The sequence below is a fragment of the Podarcis cretensis genome, assembly GCF_951804945.1.
Source record: "Podarcis cretensis genome assembly, chromosome: 3".
Classification (NCBI taxonomy): Eukaryota; Metazoa; Chordata; class Lepidosauria; order Squamata; family Lacertidae; genus Podarcis; species Podarcis cretensis.
Genome location: NC_137172.1, coordinates 19,314,333 through 19,334,425, shown reverse-complemented (window position 1 = coordinate 19,334,425; position 20,093 = coordinate 19,314,333). Strand labels below are relative to the sequence as shown.

Here is a 20,093-nt window from a genome sequence, read left to right as displayed (position 1 = left end):
AGACTAGATGACTCTTGGGGTCCTTTCTAACTCTACAATTCTATGTTTCTATTTATCTATATCTATCTATCTATCTATTTTTTTATTTCATAATATATATACACCACCTGGAAATACCTTACAAAAGGGAGAAAACAAACTTATTGGTAAAACCTGTTAAAAACAGCAATTTAAAACATTCAAAAAAAGGAAAATCCGCAATAAAATAAAAGTTTTCAGTGGGGCGAAATGCCGCCGACACGTTACCCCACGGTTGAAAGAATTGCACTGGCTGCCAATTGGGTACCAGGTTAAGCTCAATGTGTGCTGGTTTGTGGTGTGTAGAACCTCATACAACGTGGGACAAGGATACCTGAAAGATAGTCTCGCCCCTTATTTGCCCAATCCAACATGACACTCTGAACGATGTGGGAATCAAGTCATTATCATGTTGTGGCACCTTTCCTTTGAAATTCCCTCCCCATGAACATTAGGCAAGAGCCAACTCTGTTGTCTTTTTGGCTCATACCAATGACCTTCCTCTTTAACTAGTCTTTAAAGTTATTTCCCAGTCGGCATCTGCATTTGGAATCGTTTTAAATATTTTTTTTATTTATTATTTTCAATTTTATATATTTCAATAATTTTACAATCATTTTAACATTTCGAAACTTGACTCCCTTCCCCCTCTTTCTGAGGTTCCTTAAATTTTTTATTTTATTTTCTGCTTATTCCAAATTAACTTAACTTAATCACTTATTCATCTACCATAAATGCATACTCTTATAAAAATTGCAGGTTATTCCAATAATCCTGCCAATATTCTTATCTCTTTACAGTTTGTTTGTAAATAGTCAACAAACTATTTCCATTATTTTATCAAAAGTTTGTTATCTTGATTTATTATTTTTCCGGTAAGTTTCTGCATCATTTTTAAGATGCTTCATCACTTGTAGTTGGCCACCCTGGGCTCCTTTGGGGAGGAAGGGCGGGATATAAATTTGAGAAATAAATAAATTACAGAATGGATAGCGGTGAAAGCAACGAAGCAGAGCTGTAGGGCATGCAACTGTAGCTAAAGTCACTAAACTGTGGGAAGGAAAACTAAAAATTATACCAGGGCGGGGTGAGAGGTTCCAGCCTAATTTACAGGATGAAATAAAACCTTTCATTGCCTGCCATTGTACAATCTGCTTAAGATTCAAAGTCTCGCCCACCCAAACCAGGCCTGTATTTTCACCGAGTTTCCCATTCCAGCAGTGTTGCAACGTCTCTATTGCCCTTACAAAGTCATCAGCAAACAGCCCCAAAGAAACTTGAATTTTAAACCCTTGAAAGTGTCAGGCTGATTTCTGTTGGCATATTTTGCATCTGCAACATGTATTTCCCCTTGCTACTGTCTTCACAATCACCCTAGGAAGAAGGATAGAACTAGTCGCCATCTTGCAGCCTGCTTTACCTCAGGAGGCTTCACTGCTGGACAGAGATTTGAGCTAGGCCCAAGTCCACCCCTCTCCACTTTAGCCACACTGGTTCTCACATCTTTATCTGCGGGAACTTAAGACACAAGGCATCCTTTAGAAACCTGACGCGTACAGTTGCAGGTATTGATCAAAATGCCCATGGAGCATTTATAAATATCACCAAGCCCTTGGCATAAGTGACAGGGCATAGCGAAGAGCTCTGTAATCTAACCCGACACTGCCTGAATATCTATTTCTTACAGGGTGGGTTTTTTTATATATAATCTGCCAACTTTCAATGTCATTGAATGTGTTTCTGTTCTTGCATTATCAGGAAGGCACTAGCAAAACCGCTCCCAATCTGCCTTCTCTGTGTCATCCATCACGTTAAACGCCAGGGTCTTCCCACATTAGCTTCTTCACTAATGTGAAGTATTCCATTCCTGTCAGCCTCTTCGCAACACACTTATTTGGGCCTTCAAAAACCCCACAACCCTCCAATTCGGCAGTTGGGAGTCAAGGCATTCGGAGGAGTCCAAAGAAGGGCAAAGAAAGTAATTCATAGCGGTGTTTAACTTGTGTTATTTGTTTCCAGCTTTTTCGCACAACGGCCAAATATCTCATTTCTTCTGACACTGAAGCCCAGTAATGAGGTACATTAAGTGGTCTACAAAGATGTCCACATCTTTTCCCTGAACTGTTTAGTCTGGAATGAACGATAAGCAATTGAACATTTCTCTCACAGGTCCATCACTTTACATTTATCCATACTAAGTGAATGTTATCCTTTGCCTTGCAGTCCGTTCACACAGCACAATAAGCACCTTTCAGCATTTTCACTCCTCCTTTAGATTCCAAACAGTTGTTTTACTCACTTCCTCCCAGTCCCACCATCAGGGATGTAGAGGTAAATCCTTTTTTTTTTTTATCATATAATTTTTATTAATCAACATCAGCAAACAAAATAAAACAAAACAAAATACATTGATTCACATCATTTTCATAACTTGTTTCGCTTTTGGACTTCCCTCAGCTGTCCCGTAAATCATCCATAGTCATAATTTTAATTACACATTTCTCAAATTTATATTGACATTGTTTATCTCTTTTTTTCCTATTCCTTTTAGACAATATTTCTTACTTTTTTACAGAGCTTCTTTGAATCCCTTAAGCGTCATCTGTCCTTCACTTAAATATTCCAGATATTCCACAAATTTCCCCCAGTCCTCGATGAACTTTTGGTCTCTTGAGTATCTGATCTTCCCTGTCAATTTATCTAACTCTGCGTAATCTAACAATTTCATTCTCCACTCTTCCACGGTCGGTATTTCTTGCTGTTTCCATTTCTGGGCCAGTAACACTCTTGCAGCTGTGATTGCATATCGATAGAATTTACAATCTTTCCTTTTTATCTCATTTCCTACTATCCCTAACAGAAAGACTTCTGGCTTCTTTACAAATGTGTATTTTAAGATCTTCTTTAACTCATTATATATTTTTTCCCAGAAGTCTTTCACTTTCTTACATTCCCACCACATGTGGTAGAAAGTACCCTCCTTATCCCTGCACTTCCAACACCTATTACATGTCTTATACATTTTCGCCAGTTTTACCGGTGTCATATACCATCTATAGAACATCTTCATTGTATTCTCTTTCAACGTCACACATGCAGTGAATTTCAGACCCTCCTTCCATAATTTCTCCCAATCCTCAAATTGTATATTATGACCCACATCCCTGGCCCAACTAATCATCACCGACTTGACTTCTTCATCTTCCAAATTCCAATCTAACAACAGCCTATACATTTTAGATAAATTTTTACCATCAAAATAAGGAAATAAAGGGTGTGACAATCGGCCGAAACGAATATAAGATCAAAGCGTTCGCGGATGACTTGGTAATAATGATTGAAGAACCAACAACTACGGTAAAAGAAGTTTTGGAGGAAATGGAACAGTTTGGAAGTGTGGCGGGTTTCAAACTAAACAAGAAAAAAACAAAAATGATAGTGAAAAATATGGATCAAGGTCAAATAGAAGTATTGCAACAACAAACACAAATAGAGGTGGTTAAAAAGGTGAAGTACCTGGGTATATGGATAACTCCTAAAATATAGATTTATACAAAAATAATTATGAACTAGTTTGGAAGGAAATAAAAAAGGACCTAGAGGTGTGGGGAAAACTGAAATTGTCATTCTGGGGAAGGATCTCTACAATTAAAATGAATGTGCTTCCAAAGATATTATTCTTATTTCAGACTATCCCTATAATTAAGGGGAGTAAGATTTTCAAAGAGTGGCAAAGAGCGATTTCGAGATACATCTGGCAGGGCAAAAAGCTGAGAATTCAATTTAAATTGTTAACAGATAGAAAGGAAAGAGGAGGCTTTGCCCTGCCAGATCTGAAACTATATTATGAGGCATCATGTCTTTGCTGGGTGAAAGAGTGGATTAAATTAGAGAATAACGAATTGTTGGATCTAGAGGGGTTCGACAATAGATTTGGATGGCACGCCTACTTATGGCATGAGAAAAGGAGAATCCATAAAGGCTTTGAGAGCCACATCTTTCGGGGTCCTTTAATTGAGGTATGGGACAGGTATAAAAACCTACTAGAACCTAGAACACCACGTTGGTTATCACCTCTAGAAGTCATGAGTGTAAGGAGAATTAATATGAGAAGTAATTGGATAACGTACGGTCAACTGTTATTTAAAGAAGGAGGAAAGTGGAAAATAAAACCGTATGAGCAGGTGAAAAAACATGTATATGACTGGATGCACTACTTCCAAGTAAATGAGATGTTTAAGAAAGATGGCAAAGAACGAGGTTTTATGGATAAGGAATCGAAATTTCAAAGTGAGGTTATAGATAATGACTGTAGAGGTAAATCCTATAATGTAGGTGCTCTTCATTACAGCCCTCCACAGCCAGGCCTTTTCTAAGATTATATATGCCCTTTTGACCAATGCAGACATTTTGGCTTCAGTACTAAGGCCATGAAACAACACATTTAAAGCCCTTTGAACAGCCATGGCTCCCCCCCAAACCCCAAAAATGTGGGAGCTATAGTTTGTTAAGGGTGCTGAGGATTGTTACGAGATCCCTATTCGCTTTCTTGAAATACTGTTCCCAGAGTGGTTTAACAACCAATGCCTCTTCACAGGGAACTCTGGGAATTGTAGATCTGGGACGAGTTGCAGCAGTCTCATGAAAAGAGCAGCCCTCCCAAACTGTACCGTTTGGGGCTGATGGAAGTTATAGCCCCATCATCTGGAGGGTGCCAGGTTGCGGAAGGCTAAGGGGAAAGAGAGAGCGGGGGGGAGGAAGGGAGACGCACAGACAGACAGACAGAAAGAAAGAAAGGGAGAAGTTACCTGTATCATGGGCACACACACAGGGCTTGAAGCTTATAGAGCATGTGTTCTTTCTACAGTTGGCAGTACAAGAAGCTAGATTGAAAACAACAACATGGCTATTACACATTCCCACAAGTTTGCCTTAAGATTACTAAATCAGTTCTCGGCTACAGGGCTCAATATCCTCAAAGCTGCCACCTTTTTAGGCCTGCTTTCTTGCCTTGAAAATAATGCTTCCATTGCTAATGGATGTGAGGATAAGTTTGCAAGCATGCAGATAACGTAGATGCAAGCAAAAAGCTTTCCCCAGCAGCCTGGGGAGTGAAGATCCAGGGCTCGGCTCTGTCCCTTTCCTACATTTCCTACTATTTCGTCTCCTCAACCCGCAAAGCCATGCCACATAGTGTTTCTTCCTTCCTCCCTCTCTTACAAAAGCTTCCAAGTTCCTTCAAAACCTGGCTCTAGGCATCAAGAGTAAGCTGTGAAAAATTAAGCAAATATGTGCGAATGCGATATTGCATACCATATTCCTAACAGTAAAACCCTAGGTTTTCTTGGCATCAAGTGTATATATTACACAGAGACTTGAGGCACACAGCCCAAGCTTTTTTTTTTTTTTCCAATGGAAAAGAACGATGAGATATTTTAAACACACCCTTCTAGTCCCTATGGACTGGAAACAGCATCTTACTGGTCATGTAGTAGCTGGCCATGAGCTCCACCCTGTTCTTCATGTATCTCAAAGAAGGGCCATGCCAGAGGTTTGCACAGGTTTAGCATTCCTTTCTGACCCCACTCCCAGCAACTCATTTTTTTCTTCCGCTCCAATTCATTCAGATTTAGCTATGCTATGGGAAAACACGATTGCCGCCAAGATATTAATACATCAGCATGTCACAGGGGAGTCTACAAAGAGGCAGACACACAGTGATGAAATCCAATCCAGATGACCCGCACAAAATTAAAACCCAAACCAAATGGCAACAACAGCAGAAGGACCTCCAGTCACCCAGCCTTAGAAGATCTTTCAAATAAAATTAAGCCTAGCTCCAAAACAAAGGAAGAGTGGGTGTCTGTAAAAGGGCTATTCAGTGGCTGACCTCTGATTCCGCAGAAGTCAGAATCAGAATTCAAAATGACTTTAACAGATTGGAGAACTGGGCCCAGACTAACAAAATGAATTTCAACAGGGACAAACGTAAAGCTTTGCACTTAGGCAGGAGGAACCAAATGCACAAATATAAGATGTGGGATACCTGGCTTACTAGCCGTACATGTGGAAAGGATCTTGGGGTCTTGACATAAGTCAACTGTGTGACGCAGCGGCAAAAAAAGCTAACACTATTCTAGGCTGCATCAACAGAAGTATAGTGTCCAGATGAAGGGAAATAACAGTACCACGCTATTCTGCCTTGGTCAGACCACACCTGGAATACTGCGTCCAATTCTGGGCACCACAATTTAAGAAGGATGTTGACAAGCTGTGTGCAGAGGTGAGCAACCAAAATGATCAAGGGTCTGGAAACCAAGCCTTACGAGGAACGGTTGAAGGAGCTGGGTCTTTTTTAGCCTGGAAAAGACGAGACCAAGAGGAGGTATGATAGCCATCTTCAAGTATCTCAAGGGCTGTCACATGGAAGAGGGAAATAGCTTGTTTTCTCTTGCCCTGGCTTCAAGTTACAAGAAAGGAGATTCCAACTAAGGAGATTCCAACATCAGGAAAAACTTTCTGGCAGTAAGAACTGTTCAACAGTGGGATGGTTTCCCTCAAGAGGTGGTGGACTCTTCTTCCTTAGAAGTTTTTAAGCAGAGGTTGAGTGGTCATCTGTCATGGATGTTTTAGTTGAGATTCCTACACTGCAGGGAGTTGGACTAGATGACCCTTGTGACCCCTTCCAACCCTACAACTCTGTATGATTTTATCATTCTATGAAAGTGGGGGCACCTGGAAAAGGGCCAAGGACAGGGATAGGGAACGTGTGGAGTTGAACCACGTGTCAAGGGCCACAGGTTCACAAGTCCTGGTTACAGGAATGGAAGAAGAGCCTGCTGGATCAGGCCAGCAGCCCAACGTACTCCAACATCCTGTTCTCAGAGTGGCCAAGCAGATGAGCACAGGAGCAATCTCCCCTCCTGCAGTTTCCAGTGCTGTAATGGATCTAGGATGATAACCTCAGTAAACAGCTCAGCTCATATGGGAGGAGAAGGTCTTTCTGATACAAAGCCCAAAATTGCCTACCATCAGGTTAAGTCAACACTAGCACTTGGAACTGTGCCCAGAAGCAGAGATAACTGCTAAACAAACCAGACTGAATTTAGAATTCAGCCATGGGGGCAGGGGCTTCCTAGCAGCAGAACCAGCCCATATCCTAAACGAGAACAGCCAATGCCATACCCAATTCTAGACAGATCAGCTTTGCTTTCAGCCTTTTTGATGGTACTTCATAAACAAGGTTGCCACATACAGATCCTGAAGGAGCTCTTGGACCTTTAATGCCAACAGAAAATATCACCAAATGTAGTTTTTCCCATCTCTGTAGCCTTGTGAAGAGAGAGAGAAAGATAGCTAGGTTTGTTCTTTCTTCTGTGCAAGATTTCTAAAAGGTACATGAGACTTTGTAGACATATGAAGAAGCTGCCTTATTCTGAACTCAGACCATTAGTCCATTTAATGCAGGCTTCTCCAATCTGCTGCCTTGAGTTTTGGACTATAACTCCCATCAGTCCCAGACAACGTGACCAATGGTCAGAGATGATGGGTGACATCCAAAACATTTGGAGGGAGCGAGCAGGAGTTTCCCAGGCTCTCGGGCAGCAAAAGGTCTCTCCCAGTCCTGAGAGCCTTCATAGTTTTAAACAAAGAATAGATGGCAACCTCGTCCGTCCGTCCCTGTATGTTATGTAAACTCCATCGTGGTGACTGTGGAGCAGCTCCGAAGCAGAAGAAGGTGATGCTCTTGTACAGGAAGGCCAATGTGATGTAATGGTCACAGCAGACATCCTGAACCATATTTTTGATTCTACCAACTCTCATCATCCCTGACTTTTGACCATGCTGGCTGGGAAAGACTAGAGAGCATCAGGTCAGGGGAAGGCCCAGTTAAGAGTGCCAAGGTTGTTATCCTGCCCTGATTTCTGCTTAGATGAAGGACAGGTTACTATTATGATGTTGTTGTTGTTGTTGTTGTTGTTGTTGTTGTTGTTGTTGTTGTTGTTAATAATAATAATAATAATAATAATAACAATTTAAATTCATTATTTGCAAACATTAAAGTAGTTATTACAGTCGTACCTTGGATCTCAAACACCTCGGCTCCCGAAGAAATCAGTTCCCGAACAATCAAAACCAGGAAGTGAGTGTTCCGGTTTTCAAATGATTTTTGGAAGCCGAACGTCCGATGTGGCTTCCGATTGGCTGCAGGACGCTCCTGCAGCCAATCGGAAGCCACACATTGGTTTTTGAACAGTTCTGGAAGTCAAACGGACTCACAGAACGCATTCTGTTCAAGAACCAAGGTACGACTGTACTGTAAATACATAGCAATAATAGGGCAGATTCAAAACACCAGTTCAGCCATGATGTGTCCTGCACTGCGCCATTCTGGGCAAGCATCTCTCTCTCTCTCTCTCTCTCTCTCTCTCTCTCTGTGTGTGTGTGTGTGTGGACAAACGTCAGCTTCCTCCGCCAGTAAAGCAAGATGAGGGGTCCTTTACCTTTATCTTTTTAGACACATGTACTCCACCTTGAGTTTCTTGGAAGAAGGGCAAGATATAAAACATTCTAAAAAGAAGGAAGGCACATCCTTGATATTTCTTTGGCCCTATTAACCATTTCAAAGAAACCACCACACAGATACAGTTCCATTAAATCAGAGAGACTGGGTGGAAACAGCACTCTTCCCCAACGCAACACTGGAGCACAACTTCCCTTTTCTGCGCATGGCACAATTTCTCCGTGGAACCCTGCCAAGCCTTTAGAAAAAACAAATATCACCACTGCAAGCCTTTTGACATCTGTCACCGCTTCTCCTTTCGCACTGGAAACATATGCTCCTGCCAGAGCCTGGGTAAAAAGCTGATGCCTCAGTAGTTATTTCTAGTTGACAACACGCGCCGTCAAAGCAATCGCTCACAGTCTCTGGAGTTCAGTGTGGCCCCCTGCAAACCAGCATGGCCTCTCCGTCAGGGTGGAGCTCCTGACAGTTCCATCACAGAGTTCTCCCTCTGTGACACCTCCCCTTTTTTGGCTTGGCTTTGCATTTAACATTAGAGGCAGGTTAGCGTTCCTGCTTCAAGAAACCAGCTTGTGGAGGGATTCAGGAAAAATATACCCCCTGCCAAAAAAAGAAAAAGAAAAAGACAAGAAACAAACAGCCCACCACCACAGACGGAAGAGTGGATGAATGCCAGCGGAGAGCATTTATTCTACCTCACTTGTCCCTCCAATATAGGGAGCCCAGGCAGATGACCCAGCTGTGCCAATTCAGGCAGAAGATGGCTTAATAGGAACCTAGATTCCTGGGTAAGGAGATCTCTTAAGTCACCTAGCCCAGCTCTTTGCCAATGGGGAAAACAAGAACAACAAAACAAAAATACTCAATATGCTTCTGTACTCTGAACAGCGCACAGCCTCAGCCTCCAGGCTGTGTGTGTGAGTGAGAGAGAGTAGTAGTCGCCTGCGGAATAAAAAGAAAATAACTCCAAATGGATCTAACAATTACAGCACTACAAGTGGACTTGGGGTAGTGTGGGGGGCGGGGATATTATTCCCCAAAGCAGTGGAGCTCCTCTTGCCGTTTTTGTACAGCCTTAGCTGCAAGGATACCAAAAGCGCAGTGTATCCACAACTCTGTCCCTTGGCATCCTTCTGAAGTCCAACAATATTCTGTGAAGGGTGCACAGCAGACTGCAGGAAAGGCCCTTCCCCACAGGAAGTGGTTGTTAAGTTAGAGATCAGCAGCAGCGACAAGGAGCTGGACAAGCCAGTCGCAGCTCCCTGAACAGCAAAGCTGGGTGCAGGATTGACAGGTGAGATCCAAAAGATCTGGAGCAGATAGGGGAGAAGGCACAAATGTAAGGTGCGACTCCACTTGGAAGCCTGTTCTGGCCTCCTCACCTCAAAAATAATACTGTTGAGTTGGAAGGGCAACCAAAATGATCGAGGGGACGGAGGGACTCCCAAAAAGGCTGCAGTGCTTGGACGATTTTAGTTTAGAGAAGAGGCAGCATGATCAAAGTTTGTAAAAATTGTACATGGCATGGAGAAACTGGATAGAGAAAAGTTTTTCTCTCTCCCTCTCTCAGAACTCATGGACCTCCAATGAAGCTGAATTTGGGAGAGATTAAAGAAAGTGCTTCTTTATACCAGCACGCAGTTCAATTACGGAACTCACTCCCACAGGAGGCTGGGATGACCACCAATTTAGGTGGCTTTAGAAGAAGATTAGACAGATTTCCTGGTGAAGGAGACTCTCAATGGCTATTAGCCGTAATGGCTATAATCTGCCTTCACAGCTGGAGGCAGCAATACTTCTGAACACCAGCTGCAGGAGACCACAGGAAGGCTGAGTGCTCTTGTGCGCTGTTCCAGCTTGAAAGGTCTCCACAGGCATCTGGTTGGCCGTGGTGAGACCAAGATGCTGGACTTAGATGGGCCATTGGCCTGAGCAAGATAAGACTGGATAGAATTATGAACATTATTTGGACTGATTTGTGGATATTAACGCAGTAGCAAGAAGATGATCGGAATCCCCTTTCGGAACTTGAAATATGGGTCCCCTCAACAAAAATTTAAAATTTGGTTTTGTAATTCGGAATTTATGTGATGTGATGTGATTTGATTTGATTGGTTGGTTAATAAAAATTATTTTAAAAAAATAATAATAGATGAGCCATTGGCCTGATCCAGCAGGCTCTTCTTAGGTTCCTATGAAGGGAGGGGGAGAGGAAGTGCCGCTGAGCAGGCAGAACATCCTCTTGCAAGCTTGTCTGAGTTCATAAATCTCTTCCCTGCCACACAACACACGGGACACCTGGGTCATCTCAAAAAGTACAGAGGGTAGGGCTGTGTGCCCTTGAAGGAAAAGGGCGGCTGCAGAAAAAGAGATGGTAAGTGGAATGAATGAACATAGCCCCCACAAAGGTCTCTCAGGGGTGGGCAGGGGGTTGTGGACAGGCAATTCCCCCTCCCGGTTCTGTCTCTCAGCAAGTGTCTTATCCAAAGTTGATTTCAGAAAGCATGAAGGAAGATTCATTGCTGCTTTCTCCATTTTTGTCAGTTACGTCTAGTTGCCCTAGTTACCAGATCCATGGTATCTAAGGCAACCGGGCTTCATAGGACAAGGACGACACAATAATAAGCTTTAAAATACATGTAACAATTTCATGCCGGGCAGAATAATGGTCAAGTGGGAATATTTGTACATGTCCTGAGTCGCTCCGGAGCAATGATGGGATATTGTATTGCATACCCACACAATTACAGCTCGGAAGGAAGCAGAGGACACTGTGCGAGGCAGCAGAGAGTCTGTCCCAACCTCTGTGGTCTGATTTTGCATGCCACAGCACCAGCAGCAAGCCCAACTCACAGAACTTTAACTTAGCAGTTAGTTTTGCCAAGGAGTCAACAGGCTCCCAGGGATGGGAGGGAAGCTGCTCCCCAGAAGGGACCTGAGGTCTTATGGTTTCCTATGAATCTTTTTATTTAGTACATCCACATCCCACATTTCCTTCAAACAGCTCAAGGTGGCACTCATGCCTCTCTCCCTCTCCATTTTATCCTCACAACAAACCTGTGAGGTTGGGTCAGGCTGAGAGACTGTGGCTGACCCATCACCCAGGGAGCTTCACAGCTGAGGGGGGATTTGAACCCTGGTCTCCCAGGTTCTGGTATGGCACTCTAACCACTAGGCCACAGCGGCTATTTTCTTCCAAGCAAAAGAGGACTCATTGTGTCAGCTGTGACCAAGAAGCCTCCAAACTCACATGGGAAACTACTGGTCCATCTAGCTCAGTAAAGTCTACACTGACTGGCAGAGGCTCTCCAGTATTCCAGGCAAATGTTTCTCCCAGTCCTACCTGGGAGATATTGGGGATGGAACCTGGGATGTTCCGTATACCAGGCAAATGCCCCATCCCTGAGTTACAGCCATGCATCCTAGAAAAATCAGCTGCTGGCACAGCTTTCTGCCTCTGCTTAGCAGAAGAGCACACCATCCCTTGCGACCTGCTTTTCCCTGCGAAAGGATCCCCAAAGTGGCTTAACGTAATGCAAACACAATAGCAAAGAGCAAACAATATGGAACATTATCTGACAGTGACAATGCTATCATAAACCTACAGGCTTTCCATTCAGTGTTTAGGAAAGAGGCTCCGGCTTGGCTGAAAATAAATACTAAATTCATAAACAGTATATCAATTAACAAGCGGGTAGTTAAACAACCTGTGTTTTAGCCAAAGGAAGGCACACTCTTAGCCCCATTACGAGCAGGCAACATACTTAAAAGCATCTGAATGTATTGCCGCAGGTTCTGTATGCAAAGGACCTTGGCATCCGATTCTCAACATCTCTAGTTGGAGAGGTGATTGGACAGGAAATGCTTAAATAGCCACTGAAAGTCAGGGTTGACAGCCGGGCTGTTTTAAAGTCAGGCTGCATATTCTGAACTTGTCTCCTAGATAGGTAGCATCAGCACCTGAAAACTAACAGGCAGCCTACCTGAAGCAAAAGGCAAACAACGGCTGTCCTCTCAATACCATCTTCACCCAAATATGCTGTGGATTTGTGTAGCCCCTTGCAGGGGAAAGGATTCCCCTTGCTTTCCACTAGCAATTCCAATCTGTGATTCTCCCCAGGTCTGAGCCCTCACTCCACGCTACCTGAAATATTTGGGGGTGGGGGGAAGAGAAGTGAGCAAAGATTATCTCCAAAGGAGATAATTGCCCTCCAAGAAAGCCGCATGCCAGCTACCATGGCAATTCAGCATTTCTAAATTCACATGAGAATAGAATAGAAACTCATAGCGCTGGTGTATATGCACATATATCCTCAAAATGAAGCAATTAAGTACTCCTCCTAAGCAGAAAAAAACCTGCTTTACCTGCAAGGGCAGGAAATGGCAAGAAACTCTCATTTTTAAAAAGCAGCAAGTACAGCAAAGCTACCACCCAAAAAGCCAACCACACTAACACACTACTCCACACACCGGGCATATTTGGACAGAATGCTAAACCACAGTTTAGAGCTACAGGGACAAACCACAGGCTTATGCACTCCCCCCTCTGCATTCACCTCCATCACAATCACAAATAGAAGTACAGAAGCATTCGCTTATTTCAACTAACCACACCTTGTCATTTTATCTGAATCGGGAATTGGACTCATTTATAAACTATGGTTTCTTTGTTTGTTTACAGGATTAATTTGCCCGCCCTTCACCACAATGTCCCAGGGAAGGCAACCACAAAGAGAAAATACAATTTCAAAACAGGTAAAAATCGCTACAATTTCAAAACACATAAAACCATCCCAAAATGGAGCGGAGCAAAATAAATTCATCAAAGGAGGCGAACGAGCGAGAAACCACAGCCTGATTTTGGGTTGTTTGCACAAATCATAGATTAGGCAAACCACAGCTTGCCCCTGTTCAGACAAACTAAGATTAGTTGAAAATAAAAGATGCTTCAAAACTCCTCCTCGTAGTAACACCAGAGACAAATTGGGAAGGGGGAAAATATATAGCTCCAGACTCATTTACGGAACACTACACCATGGTTTACAGCTTATGTCCGAAAATGACTACAGAATAATGTCGTGGCTCTGCGTAAAGAGCCAAACTAGAAGCATGACAGCTTGTAGTCCATTAACTTGTGCAACTATACAACTGACCCCTCCTGAGAAAATCAGGAGACTAAAAAAAGAAGTAAGCTAGGTAGTTCCATTAAGGCACTCTGTTCCAATTCAGCATCTGATACCCCAGGTCCGGTGCTACTCTCATTCTGAAAACTTCCAAAACAGGAACACAGCTAGTATTTTAAATTAAGAGGGGAAAAGAAAGAAAATAATTTAAAGCATGCAGGGGTGGTCAGGGGATCACACAAGGTGAGTTGTTCTTTATCAACATCTAAAAAATTTAAAAGGTATGCATTTTGGCAAAAGTAAAAGCAAGCCACTTGTTTCTTGTTTTAAGCTACCTTCAAAAGCTAGAAAGTTCAATCGGTTCCTTAGTTTTAAGGTCCGTAACAGGAACAGGGAAGACCTCACGCAGTGCTACTGTCACAAAGCTAAAAACTTCACAGAACACCTTTCAAAGGACTCCCACTGAAATGCAGCTTTCTCTTGAAGGCATGACATAATTTTCTATAATATTTTCTACGTGTAGTATCTCAGAGTAAATTGAAAAGTAGGAAATGAACATCATACAAAATATAATGAACAACACATGTCCCCCCGCCCTCTGCAGAGTCTGTTGCATTTTATGTATTGTCTTGACCATTTCTCGTTGAATGAACTGTTCTCGTCTTATTTTGTTGTGATTTGGCGATTAGCTAATCATGACCCATTGAGCTTAATGGGTCTATTCTGAGTAAAACTATCATGCATATTCTTGAACTTCGTTCTTTTTTTTAAAAGGTACATTTTGAAGCTTCTAGTCGAGAACACCAAATGGCGGACGGCGCCGGTGCTGTGCAAAGGGCAGGAGGAGCTGGAGCAGCTGCAGGTGGAGGAGCAGCTGCCAGGGGAGGCTTCCGATGAGGCTTTGGCAGTGGAGGCCGAGGGCGTGGGAGAGGCCGTGGCAGGGGCCGTGGCCGAGGGCGTGGAGCTCGGGGCAAAGCTGAAGACAAAGAATGGATTCCAGTCACCAAACTTGGTTGCCTAGTAAAGGACATGAAAATCAGGTCTCTGGAGGAGATTTACCTTTCCCCCCTTCCAATCAAGGAGTCTGAAATCATTGACTTTTTCCTGGGCTCATCCCTGAAGGATGAGGTTTTGAAGATCATGCCTGTTCAGAAACAAACCCGGGCTGGTCAGCGCACCAGGTTCAAGGCCTTTGTGGAGATTGGTGACTACAATGGTCATGTTGGTCTTGGGGTCAAGTGCTCCAAGGAAGTTGCCACCGCGATCCATGGGGCCATCATTCTTGCGAAGCTGTCCATTGTGCCCGTGAGGAGAGACTACTGGGGAAACAAGATCGGCAAGCCGCACACTGTACCTTGCAAGGTAACAGGTCGGTGTGGCTCCGTACTTGTGCGTCTCATCACTTCGCCACGTGGTACTGGAATTGTGTCTGCCCCAGTTCCCAAGAAATTGCTGATGCTGGCTGGTATTGACGACTGTTACACATCAGCCAGGGGCTGCACTGCCACCTTGGGCAACTTTGCCAAGGCCACCTTTGATGCCATCTCAAAGACCTATAGTTACCTTACCCCTGATATGTGGAAAGAGACTGTGTTCACCAAGTCACCTTATCAGGAGTTCATTGATCATCTTGCAAAGACTCATGCTACCAAAGTATCTGTGCAGAGAACCCAAGCAGCTGCTGTGGCAACTACCTAAAAGATGTACTTTAAAATAAAGTGGCCAAGAGTGATTTTTTTTTTTAAAAAAGGTACATTTTGAATCTCTATACTTTCCCACAACTCTACTTCTGCACATACAATTTAAAAATGAAATGATGGTTCCTTGGGCTGTCATAATCTGGGAGCTTTATTTTTTTAAAAAAATAATATTTATTACTTTTAAAAGAAGAGAAAACAGAAGCAAAGAAAAAGAACAGAAAAGAAGAAAGAACAGAATATATATATATATATATATATATATATATATACACACACATATACACACAATAGAATACAACATAAAAACAGTACAAAACACAACCTAATCACTATAAACTAAACTAAAAAAACCCACTCCCTAACCCTAACCCTAAATAAAACAAATCAAAAACAATAAAAAAAATTACATCCCTCCTTTTCTGGGAGCTTTAATACCATGGGGGCACTATAACAGCTGTTTATTTAGTCCCCACTTTTCCTCTAAGGAGCTCAAGGTAGCACACATGGTCCCTCCCCGACCTCATGTCATCCTCACAACAACCTTCTCATGTAGGTTAGGCTGAGAGATAGCAACAGGCCCAAGGTCACCCAGGGACCTTCACGGCCGAGTGATTTGAACCCTGGTCTCCCCTTTCTTGAGGAAGAGCCAAAGCTCAGTGGCAGAGCATCTGCCTTGCATACAAAAGGTCCCAGGTTCAATCCCTGGCCTCTCCAGGTGGGGCTGGACCACTGGTCTTCAACTGATGGATGAGTGGGGACCCACTAGTGAGTCACAGCCTGATCCAAGGTGGGTTGCAACAGAAGCGCTACCACCATGCAAATACCTGGCCAAAAGAAAAAAGAAACGGGTCTCCAAATGCATGTTTGGGTTAAAAGTGGGTCCTGAGTCTCAAATGGTTTCCAGAAGACACCTGGTGTAGACAATACTGAACTAGAAGGACTCACATGGTATAAGGAAACAAAGAATGTTTGACAGTGGAGTTCCGATAGTATGGGGAAATCTCACATTTGTTTCAAGACCACATGTCATTCTACTCACCCCGTTTTTACATACTACCTTTTTTCTGGAGCAGTATGATTTTAGGGTCTAGAATCAAAGTGACCCGACAAGATAAAGGGATTTAATTACAGATAACAGAGTTACTTTCTTGTGCGGAAATTACAGTGCTGAATGAGACTTCAGCTTTATCAATATTTACAAATTAGGTCATACTTTATCACACAGGCTGAGAGAACACAGTGTGCCCAAATCTTTAACTCATTTTGAATAACTTATTCACACTGAAAAGCCGAAGGATGATTAAGAAAATTAAGATACTAGTGTCTTTCAATGGAGAGCTAGAGTTGCTTTTTAATGCATTAATGGAATCTCAGTCCTTCTTAATAGATACTTGGAAGAAATTTGGGGAGAGTTTTGCATGGTTGCCAATGAGGTGCCCTAATAGTTGGTTTGCTCCAAAGTGATCATGGAGAAAAGATCAAATCTGGAAATATTCAATCCAAGGATGTGCTGATTGGGAAGGATGTGAGTTGTAGTCCAAAACATCTAGAGGGCACCATATTAGCGAAGGCCTGATTAATCTAAGACTTTCAAAGGAGGGAGCAGTAACGAGGAAACTTATTGAAGGCAATATTGCCTTCCTTTCTTGCCTATATTTGGACTGGCCCAACTCCGAAAGCAGTGCCTATTAAAAAAAGAGAGAGATGCTTGGCTGAGCATCATCCTATACATGACAGATGCTGCACAACATTTCATGGATTCCCTCTGTCCTGTCCCATCCCCATTTTTTTAAAAAGGGATCACAGAGCAGAATTCTACAGCCTCAGTAAATGAGATCAGAATGTATCTTAGTTACCGTATTTTTCGCTCCATAAGACACACGTTTTTCCTCTTAAAATCTAAGGGGAAATGTCTGTGTGTCTTATGGAGCGAATGTGTGGTCCCTGGGGCTGGAGGGGGGAACCCGGGCTTCCCCCGCCAGCCCTGACCTGCTCTTTGGGACTGGGGGGTGGGGGAAAGCCGGGCTTCCCCCACCGCCAGCCCCACAAGCTCGGGGAGCACCGGGAAGGCTGCGTGGCAACCTTTCCGCTGCTCCCCAACCTGCTCTTTGGGGCTGGGGGTGGGGGAAAGCCGGGCTTCCCCCACCACCAGCCCCACAAGCTCAGGGAGCAGCGGGAAGGCTGCTCCTTTTGCTGAAGCCTTTCCTTTCGCCTCTCCTTTTGCTGAAGCCAGGAGAGTCCTGCTCTCCTGACTTCAGCGAAAGGAACCCGAAGCCTCTGGAGCGCAGCGGAAACTCCCGCTGCGCTCCAGAGGCTTCGGGTTGCCTTCACTGAAGTCGAAGGCAATGTGGGAGAGGGAGAGCTGTGCAGCACCCCTTTAGCGAAGCGGGAGGAGAAATGGAAGGGGCTCAGTTTCTCCTGCCGCTTCACTGAAGGGGCGCTGCGCAAAGAGGGGGAGAATCTTTTTTTCTTGTTCTCCCCCTCTAAAACAAGGTGCGTCCTATTGTTGGGTGTGTCCTATAGAGTGAAAAATACGGTATGTAATGGGGAAATGTGATAGTTCAGTGGCAGAGCATCTGATCTGCATACAGAAGGTCCCCAGTTCAATCCCAGGCATCTCCAGGTGTGACTGGGAGAGACCTGAGCCTGATAGCTGCTGCCAAATCAGTGCAGACAACACTGAGCTATATAGACCAATAGTCTGACTCCATATAAGGCAGCTTCCTATGTTCCCATTGCATAAACATTTTTTTGTATTTCAGGAAACTTTTTATTTTTTATTTTTTTTGCAGTTCTGATAAAAAGTGCTGGTTGAAACCTGCCAGCGCCTCAGCAGGAACCTTTGATGCAACCTCTGCATCAGAGAGGAGAGAAACCTGGCAGGACTTTCTAAGATCCTGGGTATGTTCAGTGTTTGCTGAATACAGAGACTGACTCCATTGATGCTCTGCTTAATAAGCAAGTGTTTTCCTCGTGTTCTCTTTTATGAGTAGAGAATGCTCAGCTTGCAGAAAGATAAATCCATTCGTTGCATATCCATGGAGCTACCTCCTTTCCCAGAAAATGAATGGGAGTACTTTGCACATGGAATTTTGGGTCATGTTGGGGACCAAACAGAAAGTGGCAGTGTTTGCAGTAAACCGGAAAATCTAGTTTAGCAAGGAAAAACAATACACTGTGTGATCACTCCCACTTTGTTGCTCCCTGGCTGGAAGCAGCATAAAACCAATAAAGAAGCCATAGTTTCCTGTTATGTCAGAACCAAGAACTATGGTTTGCTGGTCCCTAACAAGTTCCAATCAGCAAGCCGAAAACAAACCATGACTTAAGATTGACTAAAAACCGTGACTTCTTAGGGAGCAAGAAATCACGATCCCCACTATGGATGGAATGAGAGGTCAAAGCTTCCTGGCTTGTTTAACCATTTACACCAGGGGAGTAGCAAAGCATGAGCAATTGGGTAGCATGCAGTAGCATGCGACTCATTCATGCTAAATCACACTAAGGTCCACTTTTAAAGGCCTTATAAAGGGAAGGGAGGGAAAGATTTTCAGAATCACACAGCAGTAAAATGTCCAATCAAGGACAGCATTCTAGATCGGTTAACTGTGGTGGTAACTTGTCTCAGAAATATTTATTTGTTGCAGGATTTGGTGCAGATGAGTAATAATTATATTGCAATATGATCAATTAAAATAGCATTCAGTGCAGTCTCTCCTCCCCTTCTGTACCCAACTTTAATACAGGATTTCCAATCTGCTCTGACACATAAAGCAGGAAACTGAAGTTTGAGTGCTCCTTACACATTACAACGGTTTGCCATCCTAATTTGCAAAGCTGATTTCAACCAAGGTTTGTTGAACTGAAAATGTGATCTCTGAACCAGTTTGGTGAAGTGCTTCAAGAATTATTTAACCCAAAGACTGGAAAACTACATTTTGTTTCTAGTTAAATCAGGGGCACAGTTCTGGTGTTTCAGCGATCAATAAGAACTATAATCTTAAAACCAGCCATCCTTGGGACGATACTCAACTTTCCCCTGCTGAGTACTTCTTGTGGATCTTAGATTAGTCTTTTCATTCAACTACAACTTTTCTCTATCGCCATTGTTTTTAAAACAGCCTTGAAAAATTTGAGCCCAATCATCCTGACTCCTGAACTCAGGATTTGCACATGTTTGTTCCCATAAAACTCTGAGCCAAGCCCTAAAGTCTGCATCAGAAATAGATAAAAGGAATCAAGCTCCTCTTTGGTTTGCATAATTTGACATTTCTGGGGTGGAAAAAGGGAAGGGAAGAGAGAGAAATGAACGGGGATTAGGCATTCAAGCCTCACACCACTCCTTACCTAGTTAGTACTTCTCTGGTTTATGACTTTCAAGTGACACTGATCATGCATTCCTGACAGCTTCATTATTCTCAATATTCTAAAGGTGGCCAGTTCTACACCCGATAATATACCTGATGGAGATCCTATGGATACATGGAATGTACTCAGCCCAGACCATTTTGAAGCCCTGGGGCCACATTCCCTTCTGGGCAACTTTCTGGGAGCCACAGGCCAGTAAGGTGCAAGGGTCAGAAACAAGACTGGGTGGGACAGAATATGCAAATGTTACCTTTGTGCAATAGGCTATACACAACTCAAATACCCCTTTCCACCCTCTATTCAGGCAAGCAGGAGGGACGCAGGTGGCGCTGTGGGTTAAAGCCTCAGCGCCTAGGGCTT

General features: G+C 43.4%; 1 protein-coding gene, 1 long non-coding RNA gene and 1 pseudogene across 7 annotated transcripts in view; 2 read left to right on the top strand and 1 right to left on the bottom strand.

Annotated features, from left to right (window-relative positions):
* The window catches only part of LOC307211693 (phosphofurin acidic cluster sorting protein 2-like), a 182,047-nt gene that overhangs the window by 125,847 nt on the left and 36,107 nt on the right, over positions 1 to 20,093 (bottom strand). The window lies entirely within an intron of this gene.
* Positions 643 to 18,248, top strand: LOC307212083. Of its 2 annotated transcripts, XR_013836807.1 has the most exons (4): positions 643 to 1,583; positions 2,038 to 2,095; positions 13,224 to 13,297; positions 18,158 to 18,248. It is a non-coding gene; the product is annotated as an uncharacterized lncRNA (long non-coding RNA). The 2 variants fall into 2 exon arrangements; XR_013836808.1 differs by having other exon boundaries at positions 643 to 2,095.
* Positions 14,473 to 15,402, top strand: LOC307211865 (small ribosomal subunit protein uS5 pseudogene; annotated as a pseudogene). Its single transcript has one exon. The product of its transcript is annotated as a small ribosomal subunit protein uS5 pseudogene (transcript).